Below are 12,634 nucleotides of genomic sequence, written 5' to 3' on the forward strand. Positions count from 1 at the left end.
ATGTCACAATTTTAGTGTTATCTGCAAACTTACATTCTCATGTACATTCTCATCCAAATCATTGATACAGATGACAGGCAGTAATGGGTCCAACGTTGACTCCTGAGGCACACCACTATTCACAGGCCTCCAGTCCGATAAGCATCCTTCCACTATTACCCTCTGCTTCCTACCATCAAGCCAATTTTGTATCCAATTTGCCAGCTCCCCCTGGATTCCATGTGATCGAAACTTCCAGAGCAGCCTACCATGTGGAAACTTATCAAAGGCCTAACTGAAATCCATATAGACTATGTCTACCACCCTGCCCTCGTCAACTTCCCTGGTCACTTCATCAACGAATGCTAACAAATTTGTGAGACATGATCTCCTACTCGCAAAGCCATGCTGACTGCTCCTAATCAAACCCTGTCTTTCCAAATGCATGCATATCCAACCCCTCAGGATCTTCTCAAGTAATTTATCCAACACACGTTAAGCTTACTGGTCTAAAGTTCCCAGGCTTCACCTTGCAGCCCTTCTTGAATAATGGCACAACATTCGCTACCCTCTAGTCTTCTGGGACCTTACCCATGGCTAATGATGACGTAAAAATATCAACCAGGGCCCCAGCAATTTCTCCTCTAGCCTCTTGCAGTGTTTTTGAATATATCTGTTCAGGACCAGGAGATTTATCCACCCTGATACATTCCAATGTATCCAACACCTCCTCTACTGTGATATGGGCTGCCCCCCAAGATATGATCACTAACTCCCTCAAGTTCCCAAGTCTTTATGTCTTTATCCATGGGAAACACAGAGGAGAAATATTCATTAGAACCTTGCCCATCTCCTGTGGTTTTACACATCCATGTCCACTTTGGTCCTTAAGGGGCCCTATTCTCTCTCTAGTTACTTTTTTTTCCTTTAATATACTTAAGGTACCTCAATGGATTCACCCTAATCTTCTCAGCCAAGGCTATCTCATGCTCCCTTTTCACCCTCCTGATTTCCTTCTTCAGTAAACTCCCATATTCCCTGAATACCTACAGGGATTCCCTTGATCCCAGAAGCCTGTACTTGAGCTATACCTCCTCCTTTTTGTTTGGTCAAAGCCTCACTATCTCTTGTCATCCAAGGTTCCCTATTCCTGCCAACCGTGCCTTTCATCCTCACAGGAACATATAGATGTTGAACCTTAGCTATCTCACTTTTAAAGGTCTCCCACTTGCCTGAGGGCCCTTTGCTGTAAAGAAACTATTTCCAATCAACTCCCTCAAGCTCCTGTCTAATTCCATCAAAATTCACCTTGCCCCAATTTAAAACGTGGACCAGTTTTGTCCCTCTCCAAAACTATTTTAAAATTAATGGAACTATGGTCACTGGTCCCAAAGTGTTCCCCCACTGTCACCTCCATGACCTGTCCTGCCCTGTTTCCCAACAGAAGGTCAAGTTTTTCCCCTCCCTGAGTAGAACCCTCTATATCCCGTATGAGGGAACTTTCCTGAATGCACTTAACAAATTCCATCTCATCCAAGCTCTTATGCTCTGGTAGTCCCGGTCTATGTTAGGAAAATTAAAATCCCCTATTATGAAAGTCCGTTTGCTCCTGCAAGTCTCCCCAGTCTTCCTGCATATTTGTTCCTCTAATGGAGAACTGCAGACCAGCATCCACAGGAAAGCCACACACACTAACCAGATACTCAGCTACAGGAGCAATCATCCCAACACCCACAAATGGAGTTGCAAACAGAGGGCATTATTTAAATGGGCCACAACACACTGCAGCCCACCCAGGGACTACGAGCATCAGAAGAAAAATACCTATACAATGTATTCAAGAACAATACGTACCCAATAGACACAGTCCGCTGATTCTTAAACAACAAACAAGAAGATACAACATGCCCAGAGACTCTAGCCACACTGCCATGCATCAAAGATATATCAGAGATGACTAACGGACTACTCCGGCCTCTTGATATCATGGTAGCCCACAACCTATCAACACACTGAAACAGCTACCGATGAACCTAAAGGACCCAGTCCCAACAACCAGCAAAATGAATGTCATATACAAAATTGGGTAGGCAAAAAGTAAAACTAGTGCCATTCACAAAATATCATGCAAGATCTGTAACAAACACTACATCAGACAGACAGGCAGGAAACCAGCCACCAGGGCACACAAACACCAATTAGCCACTAAAAGACATGACCCACTATCGCTAGTGTCCACACACACAGACAAAGGAGGCCACCACTTTGACTGGGAGAACACATCCATCCTAGGACAGGCTAAACAGAGACTTGCATGAGAATTCCTAGAGGTCTGACATTCAAACCAGAACTCCATCAACAAACACATCGCTTTGGACCCCATTTACCAGCCTGACCCTGAGAAAAGGATCTGGATATGATATCACTCACCTTAACAGACCAAGACACACAAATAGAAAGTGGGGCAAAATACCAGCACTTCACCGGAGCCTCACTGATGGTGTTACCTAACATGGTGATAAAATGTCTGAGATCAAACCTACCAGCTCAACGAGCAAAATTTACAACCTGAACCTCAACCTGAGCTACAAATCTTCTCAAAGATTGTTCCTCTAATTCCGGTTGACCGTTTGGGGGCCTATAGTACCACCCCAACAGCGTCAGCTGTGGTGCAGTTGGTAGCATCCTTCCCTCTGGGCTGGAAGCTCCAGATTCAAATCTCATGTTGGGTCTTGTGGAAGATTTGCTCACAACCTGGTCAGGCAGGCTGATAGTTAGCCTGTAGTTCCTTCCAACGTGCCTGGTGGAAGGTAGATAGTGCCATCGACTTTCCCAATGAGTCATCCTGAAGGAGGTCATGGCAAAACAGCAGCCGCACTGAATGCCTCACTCCTCTCTTGGACGGGAGGTTGACTTCCCTCAAGTGTCTGTTCAGGGTCTGTTTAGCATCAAACCACAGAAGCATAGCTGCAAATGTGTTGCTGGTCAAAGCACAGCAGGCCAGGCAGCATCTCAGGAATAGAGAATTCGACGTTTCGGCCATTCCTGATGAAGGGCTTATGCTCGAAACGTCGAATTCTCTATTCCTGAGATGCTGCCTGGCCTGCTGTGCTTTGACCAGCAACACATTTGCAGCTGTGATCTCCAGCATCTGCAGACCTCATTTTTTACACAGAAGCATACCCCCCACCATCCAATGTTGTACCCAAACTAGCACCAAAAATCGCATAAGAGTGCAGATGGAGGCTTGTGTGGAGTACTTCAACAAGCTCCAAGGGGGATATCATCTGAATCATTTGTTCACAATGAGTGTTACTGGTTTGGATGGCAGAAATTCTGTTCAGTAACCGCAGCACTGTCAAGGAACAGGCTTTTATAGAAAGGGCTGCATAATTAAACATGCTCCCCATCCATCATACATGAGGGTACTCCGTAATATGTTCAAGCAATTATTTTCAGCTTACTTCGCATTAATAATTCAGAGGCCCTTGCATCTCTCCCTGACTGTGGAAAGGAAGTCCTTCTGTCTCGCCTCCCAACAAATGTCCTGACTTTGTTTCCTCGCATTTCAGATTCCGCATTCCTTCCCGGTCTTTGTTGTGCGAGTGAAGGACTTTGACAATGAAGAGCAGCCGCCTATATTTCTCAGAGGAGCGCCCAGGAATAATTAGGCATGTCCCCGGCTTTCATTTTAATTGTTCAATAAATTAGTTTCGCTGAGAGCAGAAAACAGTACGCTGCCTGAAGAGGTTTCCAGGGTTAACTGGGGAAACGATTTTGAAACATAGAAGATAATTACAGCAGCATAATTAGAAATTCCACAATAATTGCAATCTCATCTATGATATGTATAGTATTTCAAAACTAATTCAATGATGTGTCCCGCTTTAAAGGCCACATCCTTTGAGCTGCAGTGCCACCAAACACTTCGCTTCTTTAGTGTGTTCTACTGCAATTAAGGAAACATGCAAAGGCAAATATTAGATTAATGTAGGCGCCACACTTCAGCATTTTACCACGGAGTTCAGCTTAACTGAAAGCAGCTTGGTCGAGCTGGGTTGGAGGAGGGCCCCTGGATTGCTGCATTGAAACAGTGCAACTGTGGGAGCTCCCATGTGAAACGTGAGAGAGAGAAAAAAAATCTCTGCATTCATGTAGCGCCTCTCGCGATCGCCGGCCGGATCTGATTCTGCATTCCGACCGGCAAAAGGACGCTCGAGGCGCAGTTACCGCATTGGCGCAGGCAACAGATTTGTGTACAGCAAGCTGCCAGGCAGTCTGCTGCTTTCCCATTGATTGAGGGATATATAATTGACCCGGGCTCCCAGGGGTGACTTGAACTCAGCAGTCTCCACCTTCACGCCTTTGCACTTCCTGATCCTTATATGCTGCCCTGTGCCTTACAAAACATCCCAACTTATCTGCACTTCTTCCATTTTGGCCCCTTGTGCACCCCTAACTTAACTCGCTCCATTTGTGATTGTCAGTGGTTAGAACCTTGTAAAAGGTCTTAATTCATTCTTCTCTTTTCCAGTGAGTGCCGCCCCATCCTCCTCAATGTCTCCTCATAAGATAATGTCTCTATATCCGGGTCACCCAGTGAACCATCTCTCAACTGCCTCTAAAGCCAGTACATCTTGTCTTGGATAAGGGCCCAAAATTATCCACAGTATTCCAGCTGTGGTCTGACTAGTGCCTTGTATAATTTTAGCAAAACGTCCCAATTTTACACCCCATCCCTTTCGAAGTGTTGACCTTGCAGAGGTTTATATAATCATGAGGTGCGTGATTTGGAAGTGGGGGTGTTGGATTGGGGTGGACAAAGTGAAAAACCACACAGTACCAGGTTCTAGTCCGACAGATATATTTGGAAGCATGAGGGACCTGGATAGCCAAGGTCCTTTTCCCAGGGTAAAGGGAGTCCAAAACTAGAGGGCATAGATTTAAGGTGAGAGGGGATAGATTCAAAGGGGACTTCGGGGCAACCTGTTCACACAGAGGGTGGTGCGTGTACGGTATAAGCTGCCAGAGGAAGTGGTGGAGGCTGGTACAATTGCAACATTGAAAAGGCATCTGGATTGATATGTGAATAGGAAGGGTTTGGAGAGATATAGGCCAAGTGCTGGCAAATGGAGCTCGTTTAATTTAAAATACCTGGTTGGCATGGACAGGTTAGACCGAAGGATAGGTTCCAGGGCTGTATATCTCTGTGACTCGAAACAAAGTCTATTCATATAACTCAAACCTTTCACTTCTGGTAATATCCTTGTAAATCTTTTCTGCACCTTTTCCAACTTGTCATAGGGTGACCAGGACGGTCCTGGTCTCAAAAATTCACCCTGATCAAACTTAGGGAGCTTAAATTCTGCTTCAAGCTCACGAGAAGTGGTTGGAAGTCGCGTGTCACGGTTGGCACCTCTGAGTTGGAAGGTGCCAAGGGAGAAGGGCTTGTGTGAATCAAAGTGGGTCATTAATCAGCCTCCACCATTCTTTCGATACTCCACATTATCCCTCCACAGAGAGGAAGGAGGCGTTGCTGTGCAACCAGTTAATTCACCCAGGGATTCTACCACAACCTAAAATTTAATTTTGTGCTCCTTTAATGTCTCTTTACCTTTGGTTTCATTTGGTGCCTTTATGCAGCAACCTGACTTCTTGTTTCTTATCATAGACTAAAATATTGTCTCCCATGGTGGAGACTCCTTTCATAATCTACTGGTACGCAACCTCTCGCTGTGGGTGAAATTGATAATCTGGGCACAAAACAGATTCAAAACTGCCCCAGTTTTCTGAAACGCATTTTCTTTTCCCTTAGGTTTTTGCTCGAACACATTTGCATACACCTAAATACAAAATCAGGAAACAAAAGGCATATTCTGAACATAATTTTGAATTGAACACGATAAAAAACCATTTCCTTGATTTATTTCAGAGTGCAATTTGATCACGATGAACAGCTAATAGGATATACTGTGAAACAAAATATATTTTTTGAGGTTTAAGCCCAACTCCAGTCCTGAAGGGGCACCAGATTCAAAACGCCAACCTTGCGTGGGTTTCCTCTGGGTGCTCCGGTTTCCTCCCACAATCCAAAGCTGTGCAGGTTAGGGTGGATTGGCTGTGCAAAATTGCCCTGTGGTGTCCAGGGATGTGCAGGTTGGGAGTGCAGGGTTCTGGGGATTGGATGGGGAAGTAGGTCTGGGTGGGATGCTCTTCAGAGGGGCGGTTTGGGTTTGATAGGCCGAATGACCTCCTTCTGCACTGTGCTGGATCCTATGCTGGATTTCTCCAGCTGTTTCTGCTTTTGTTCCCGTTGAGTAACTTGATTTTAAATAACTGAAAATGACATTGAAATATTACACTGTACGATTCACTACTGTATTTGTTTGATGCGTAATAGTCAATTTCTTGGTGGTTCAAATGTTTTTATAATATCTGAAAGCTTTTTGAAATGTGCTTATTAGTGGTCTTGTGCCTAAAAATAACATCTAATTCAAAAGGGTGTCAAACGTTCATTAATAGCAGAAACACACAATGGTAACTAATTTCAGCTTAGGGTCTGGTCAGCTTTGTGAGCAGCATTATTTCACAGTACAAAGTGGGTGTTTAACATCGCTCGACCATTTAGTTTCATGTGACCAACTTTGCATCTGGCAGAGCAGACCAACCTGTTGGAAAGTGCAGACAGGGAACAGCTTTTCTGAAAAGCTTCTCCCAGTTGGCACAAGAAAGGTATTCGCCAATCCAACCCTTCATTCAGTGTAACGTGTCAAAACCACTCTGTTACAGCTGCATCAGATTTGCTTTGCTTGCTGTTTGCAGAACATGGTCTGTTACTCGCAGCGAGGAACAAATACACTGTTCAATGGTTTCGGACTGATCGAGAAAAACAATAAACAACGGTTGCTGGAAATCGGAAACAAAACCAGGAATTGCTGGAGAAACTCAGCAGGTTTGACAGCGTCTGTAGAGAGAAAGCAGAGTTACTATTTTGGGTCCAGTGACCTGTCTTCAGAATTTTTTTGGAAATTCTTTGTCCCACATATGAGCATTTTCACACGTTATTTTTCCTTGTCCTTTTCCATTACTGCTCTCCACCCGATAATGTAATGATCCGTTATTTCCAAATTTTCTCCTGCCAACACTTACTCCATAACTGTGAGTGCATTAATCAAGAAAGCTATCTTGGTTAAAGTATCAGGAACTCTTGTCTAATTGTCCTGAACACTATTATTTACCTACTCTATACAGGGATAATTGTCACCCTGTGCTGTCATTGCTCTATAACTTTTGCTTTTCCTTGTAATTTTCCAAGGAACAGGAGATTCGACGTTTCGGGCATACCGAGTCTCCTGTTCCTTGGATGCTGCCTGACCTGCTGTGCTTTAACCAGCAATACATTTTCAGCTCTGATCTCCAGCATCTGCAGACCTCACTTTTTACTCTGTAATTTTCCAGCCAATTTGTGTCTTCTTTGCCATCCTATTAGTTACATTATTGTCGGCAACTTAATTAGCCGTGATCTACTTGAACAAAGAAACAAGCTCAGGAGGTGAATGCTACTTCCTGTTCCTCTGAGCTCCTTCCAATCTATTACTGAGCAACTTGTTAGTAATGGGGAATAGCTCTATTATGCCACCTAAGGAGAAATTAGACACAAAAAGACATTTTAAAATACAAAAGATGCCAGCAGTGTTACCATCTGTATGTCCCGATCTCCAGGACAGGAGTCATCAAGAGATGGCTGGAGACACCTTGCTGCCCATTTGGGGAATCGAAACACAGGCACATCCCTGGAATCTCTGCAATACGTGACAAGGATCCTAGCTTGGAATGCAATGCCAGAAAACTTACCCTCTAGCTGACTGATGGTGTAAACCGTTGCTGGGCTCTGGATAATGCCAGCTGGAGCCATGTTCAGCGCCAGGGCTGCATTTGATCACTGCAGGTGAGCGGTGGGTATTACATAGATGCCCTGCTGCTGTGGGGATTATGGTGGAGGGCACTGTGGGACCTGAATCTGAGCCCAGCATGAGGGGTCTTTGGCTGAGAGGACTAATGTTTCCCCACCTTTATTTGAAAGGCTAGTTTGTCTGATATTTTTCCTACGCAAGTGCGTAGGAAATCATGTCTCACAAACTTGATCGAGTTTTTTGAAGAAATAACAAAGAGGATTGATGAGGGCAGAGCGATAGACGTGGCCTATGTGGACTTCAACAAGGTTCCCCATTGGAGACTGGTTAGCTAGGTTGGATCTCATGGAATACAGGGAGAACTAGCCATTTGGATACAGAACTGGCTCAAAGATAGAAGGCAGAGGGTGTTGGTGGAGGGTTGTTTTTCAGACTGGAGGCATGTGACCAGTGAGTGCCACAAGGATCAGTGCTGGGTTCACTACTTTTCGTCATTTATATAAATGATTTGGATGTGAACATAAGAAGTATAGTTAGTAAGATTGCAGATGACACCAAGAAAGCAGCCTCACCAAAAGCTCCTCGAAAGTGGAGTCGCAGGTAGATAGGATAGTGAAGAAGGCATTTGGTATGCTTTCCTTTATTGGCCAGAGTATTGAGTACAGGAGTTGGGAGGTCATGTTGGAGCTGTACAGGACATTAGTTAGGCCACTGTTGGAATATTGCATGCAATTCTGGTCTCCTTCCTATCGGAAGGATGTTGTGAAACTTGAAAGGGTTCAGAAAAGATTTACAATGATGTTGCAAGGGTTGGAGAATCTGAGCTATAGGGAGAGGCTGAACAGGCTGGGGCTGTTTTCCCTGGAGCGTCAGAGGCTGAGGGGTGACCTTACAGAGGTTTACAAAATCATGAGGGGCATGGATAGGATAAATAGACAAAGCCTTTTCCCTGGGATGGGGGAGTCCAGAACTAGAGGGCATAGGTTTAGGGTGAGAGGGGAAAGATATAAAAGAGACCTAAGGGGCACCTTTTTCACGCAGAGGGTGGTATGTGTATGGAATGAGCTGCCAGAGGATGTGGTGGAGGCTGGTACAATTGCAACATTTAAGAGGCATTTGGATGGTTATATGAATAGGAAGGGTTTGGAGGGATATGGGCCGGGTGCTGGCAGGTGGGACTAGATTGGGTTGGGATATCTGGTCGGCATGGACAAGTTCGATCGAAGGGTCTGTTTCCATGCTGTACATCTCTATGACTCTATGACTCTAAGTGTTGGCAGAAGAGAAGTGGGATATTTGTGATCATAGTTTCTACCTTGATCTCGCTTTCAGCATAACACAACCAGTATAGAAGGTACCCAATCCTCTCGGATAGGCCTAGAATCTCCAGCACACTGCCGTCGGCATCTCTGGAGAAAATACCTGTGGGCGCTAAAATTAAGGGTACCTCAGATCATTTTGTGTCAACCCTTCTCCTTGCAAGATTAAAGAAAAGAAAATCAAAAAAAAGGAGAGGAATTACATTGGGTACAAAGTCTTTTTGCTTTCCCATTGGCCCAGCGATGGTGAGCAGGAGTAACAAAAGCAAGCATTGTGATGAAAATCCAGGAATGTGTTGAACCGCAGTTGGCAACTCCACCTGGTAGAATCCCGATTTGTGTCTCTAATGCGGAAATATTGAGAATGACCAGGACATTCGGATTCACCGGGCAGCTCTTGCAAGATGCTGGCACAGGCGCAGTGCACCGAATGGCCTCCTTTGCTAAGGGAGCAGGGTGGATGTGCATGCCTTTGCTGGGGGAAGAGTCTGGCAGTGGGACCACAGGCCATTGCTCGGGGCACAGTGCATTCCGAGGGAAGAGAGTGGGTGCGGGACCGCAGGTTGATGTGAGGGAAACAGACACCGGAAATAGATTCCAAGATGGCGTCAATGGGACTCGGTGAATTTGGCGGCGGTGGTGATGATAGGTAGCGATCCGGCACAGGACTTACAGTGGTATCATCGAGTTGGCCATGGCGACAGTGGCGATGTTGGAGGGCCTGGCGTAGGATGCATGGTGGCAGTGGTGAGATGGCAGCAGTCAGCCCCTCGGCCCCTGGTAAGTTGGAGGATCCCATGGAGAGCCAGCGCAGGAACTGGAGGCCATGATTGCTGTGAGCTGTAACAAGAAGAAAATGTGAAGCTGAGCTCTGTTTTACTTTTTGGTTTTAAATTCTGTGTCTTGCATCATATTCTGTGTTTCAAGATGGCTGCAGACAGTGGAGACACTAAGTGACACTTTTCACTGTATTTGTAGTACACATGACAATAAATAAAGCTAATTTTATCTCATCCTTTCCTTCTGTGTAATGCTGTGGTACCAACCCTTCAAAGTATAACTCATTCCATTTGTAAGTACTGTATCTGTGGTTGTATGATGGATCCTATGTATAGCTCTTGATGGGTGCGGTATCAATCTGGTGAATTTTCTGCTACCATCATGCTTTAAAGAGGGGCCGAAGGGACTTGGTCAGCCTAGTGCTGTCAAGGGAAACCACAAATGACATTAGTACACAGTCACAAAGACTCTGAAGGGACACCTTCATGTTAAATCTCACAAAGTCCAAAACTATTCTCCTGCCTAGGTGGCACGGTGGCACAGTGGGTAGCACTGCTGCCCCAGAGACCCAGGTTCAATTCCCATCTCAGGTGACTGTGTGGAGTTTACACATTCTCCCTGTGTCTGCGTGGGTTTCCTCCCACAGTCCAAAGATGTGCGGGTCAGGTGAATTGGCCATGCTAAATTGCCTGTAGTGTTAGGTAAGGGGTAAATGTGTGGACTTGTTGGGCTGAAGGGCCTGTTTCCACACTGTAAGTAATCTACTCCACACCAAGATGGTGTGAACATCATCCTATAATCTAATCTGCCTGAGATGGTGTGAACATCATCCTATTAATGCACTCTTTAGCATTACCTCTTTTGGATCCTTACACCTGGTGCAAAAATTATGACTACATTTCTGAGAGAAGAGAGACAGGGGAAACCATTTGGCTGAACAATCCAATGTTTTCCACTCATTGCTTCTTGGATATGGCCAACTGAGACACATACAGTGTCCAATAAATATTTGACTCATTACGCACTGGCAAAGAGCTTTTTTCTTAGGTGAAAGATGTTATATAAATGCATGTCGTTGTTATGCCCACGAACCAGGTCAGATTCCAAACAGAATCGCGATCTTCAACTTCCGAAGTTCTGGGTTGAATGAGGCAAGATGTTGGTGTTGCTTTACAAGTCAGACTGATTTCAGCATGTTATGGGCGCAAGCTGGCCATTGGGGAATTTGGTTTGAAAAGGGAATGTTTAACTTCAAGTCAACAATTTACCTGAATAATCCTTCCCCTGTTAAGCAAAAATATAGCCAATAGTTACATTCCATCGCTGGGCAGTCTCAGCAAAACTATTGAGTATATGTTGCTCTCATCTCAATGAGTAACAGTTCTGGGTGCGGTACGAATTGTAATCGTGTTAATAGAGTTTTAATCTAGAGTCCTGCCCTGACTATCCGCAAATCCCATGACTGAGAAATTTAAGTTGTTAAAATCTATCATTAAGACAAACCTAATTCCAACATTGTGATCATAAAATTAACTGAATGGTGGTAAAAATCCATCTGGTTTACTACTATCTTACAGGGAAGGAATCCACTTTATATGTAACTCCACACCCATCAGCAGTGCAGTTAGCTTGTAACTGGCAAGGCATTCATAGAACAGAATGCCCAAAATTTAGAAGCAGGCCATTCAGCCCATCAAATATACACTGACCCTCTGAAGAGGATTCCCCATGGCCAAACCACCTAGCTTGCACACTATAAGCAACTTAGCATGGCCCAATCTACCTAACCTGCAAATCTGTGGACTCTGGGAGGTAACCGGAGAGCTGACAGGAAACCCACACAAACACACGAAGAACGTGCAAACTCCACACAGCGAGTCACCCGAGGCTGGAACTGCACCCAGGTCCCTGGCGCTGTGAGGCAGCAGTGCTAACCACTGAGCCACTCACCAGGTAGGCAGCTTGCCAGCACATCCGCAAGAGCAACGTGGGTTGGGAAATAAATGCTGGCCTTATTGGAGAGGCCTGTTTCCTGACAATGACTTGAAAAAAAGGCATTCTGGTCCTGCCTGAGCCCAGAACCCTGACTGAGTAGCGAGGGAGTGCTGTTGAGTCTTTGGGACGTGACATTAAACTGAGGCCCAATCAGGCACGGGAGGTGGATTAGGGGGTGACAATGCTTTCATAGCTACCGTCCATTGGCTGAGAGGTGCATTGAAATACCCGAAAAGATGCTATATGAATGCACCAGCATTATTCAGCTAAGGAGTCAATGTATACTTGGCGTGCAGCATCTCCTCTGTATGGAAATGACAGTCTGTACAGCAGGGCAGCCACCTTTTGGCCTGATTGTTCTGGCCTGGCTGCCCGCTCACACTAACACATTAACCTGTCACAGCCATTTGTTTGCAGTCTAGACATGTGGGCACATTGCTTCAGAGATCACCTTGAGGGCTGTGTATATTCCAGTAAAGAGCGATATTGGAACAGAGGTCTTAACGTGGAAATGCAGTACAAATGTTCTCCGATCTGCTTCAGTGAACACTGCAATGTTCACAATGCATGCGCTCCCTGTAAATTAGGCTTTTACAGATTTCAAGCATTCACCTGTCCTCAGAGGTCGGACTGAGGTTTATTGAAGGT

Source organism: Hemiscyllium ocellatum, chromosome 12, assembly GCF_020745735.1.
Source record: "Hemiscyllium ocellatum isolate sHemOce1 chromosome 12, sHemOce1.pat.X.cur, whole genome shotgun sequence".
In the NCBI taxonomy this organism is placed as follows: Eukaryota; Metazoa; Chordata; class Chondrichthyes; order Orectolobiformes; family Hemiscylliidae; genus Hemiscyllium; species Hemiscyllium ocellatum.